At 33.7% G+C, this 2,073-nt stretch overlaps 1 non-coding gene across 1 annotated transcript; it reads left to right on the plus strand.

Annotated features, from left to right (window-relative positions):
• Positions 1–465: 465 nt before the first annotated feature.
• Positions 466–572, plus strand: LOC139895382 (small nucleolar RNA R71). Its single transcript, XR_011775836.1, has one exon. It is a non-coding gene; the product is annotated as a small nucleolar RNA R71 (small nucleolar RNA).
• The last annotated feature ends 1,501 nt before the right edge of the window (positions 573–2,073 follow it).

A 2,073-nucleotide genomic window follows, 5' to 3' on the forward strand; every position in this document is an offset into this window, starting at 1 on the left:
GTTGGTATGGTTTAACATAAGGTTTAGCCTTAACTGTGTTATCTTCATTAACCTTTTCAACTACCAGTTCTGTTTCCTTATCTTGCTCAGATTGTGGTTTTTGTGGAGTAGGAATAGCTTCATCAGAAATTACAGGCATTTCAGGTGGTTTAAGTGTAATACCACTTCTTGTGGTAATGGCTTTAGCTGTTTCATTCCGGGGGTTAGCATTTGTATCGCTAGGTAGACTTCCCGGTTTTCTTTCACCTATCAACCTTGCTAGAATCGGCTCTAGCCGCTTTAGATGATCTAACGATATCTTTTTCTTGGTGCCACTCATGTAAGTGGGAAGCAGTGTTATCAATAATTTTGTAAGCGTTAGTTGCAGTTTTCTTCATAATGGAACCACCAGCTGCTATATCGATGTCTTTTCGTGTAGTGATGTCGCATCCTTGGTAGAATATTTGTACTATGTGACAAGTGTCTAAACCATGTTGCGGACATCCTCTCAATAACTTTCCAAATCTTGTCCATGCCTCATATAGAGTTTCATTTGGCTATTGTGTGAACGTAACAATTTCTCCTTGAAGTCTCACGGCTTTAGATGCCGGAAAGAATTGTTTAAGAAATTTTTCAACTAAAACGTCCCATGTATCAATCGCCCCTTCAGGTAACGATTCTAACCAACCTTTGGCTTCTCCCTTTAAAGTCCAGGGAAATAACATGAGATAGATCTGTTCATCCTCCACTTCTCGGATTTTGAATAGAGTACAGATCCTATTAAAGGTACGAAGATGTTCATTTGGATCTTCCTTCGGCGCACCACTAAATTGTCATTGATTAGTTACCATGTGTAGGATTTGTCCTTTGATTTCATAATCTGGCGCATTAATGTCTGGTTGAGTAATTGCGTGACCTTGGCCAGTGCGTTTAGCTCGCATTCGGTCTTTAATACTTAGAGGTTCCAGATTTTCCATGATTGAATTTGTTGAATCTGAATCACTAGAGGATTCTGATTTAATGGGTTGTTCCTCGACAATTTCTGTTTGAATGATTGGTGGTTCCGGAGGAAAGATTAATTTTTCAGGATCTCTGAATTATCCCTGAATATCCTCCGGATTCTCAATTGTGAGGTCGGGTTCAAAAAATGGATTATCGAAAATTTGAATTGGAGTACTTGGTCGACTGGATGATGATTCTAAAGAAAAATCAACGGCGATAATATTGGCTAGATGTCTTGATCGAGTTACAGGTGGTGAACGTATAAAAGGTGGTGAACGTTTTGCTCGGTGCATTCACTGAATATCCTATTAGTTATAAAAGATAAAAATTATATAAGCTATCAAATTAATAGACTTTTCTGATTTTGTCCACGTTTCGAATAGCCAATAGATGTAGCAGGGAGCCAGAACCCTTTAAATCGGAAGCTCACAACTCAGCCACTAACAATCCAACTATTACTACGAACCAGAAAATTTGGATGTCTATTAATTTAACCACTTAAAATAATTTTTCGTTTTGAAATTTTAGAGAAGAAATAGAAAATTCTATGTCCTAAAAATTAGAGCATCGAGAAATAAGAAAGAAAAAGAGCGCGTCGAAAAACGTCAAAAAATAAAAGGTCGAAAAATAATAAAAAGAACGTAGCGCGTCGAAACTTAAAATTCTAAAAACTAAGAATTAAAAGTTGCGTCTAAAGGTATTAAAGCTTAAAGAAATTCTATATCCAGAATGGCAATAACTTAAAAAAGTACTAAAATCTTAAAACGGCGTCGCAAAATTCTAAAGCACCTAAATCTTAGTCTAAAGAAAAAGTACTTAAGAGATTTTACGGCAAACCCTAAAAATCTAGAAATAAAAATAACTATGGCAAAAACTATAACTTAGAACTAATTACGAGCGAAAAATACAAATATTACGCTAAAATAAATAAAAAGATACAAAATATAAAAAATAAACTTAAAGTTGTAAAAAGTACAATTTTTTATAAAAATATTATTTTTATAAAAAGTATTAATGTTATAATTTATTAAAACTAATTAAAACAAAAAATATAAATTAAATAAATAACTAAACTAATTAATATAAAATATA

This window comes from Rutidosis leptorrhynchoides, chromosome 2 (assembly GCF_046630445.1).
Source record: "Rutidosis leptorrhynchoides isolate AG116_Rl617_1_P2 chromosome 2, CSIRO_AGI_Rlap_v1, whole genome shotgun sequence".
Classification (NCBI taxonomy): domain Eukaryota; kingdom Viridiplantae; phylum Streptophyta; class Magnoliopsida; order Asterales; family Asteraceae; genus Rutidosis; species Rutidosis leptorrhynchoides.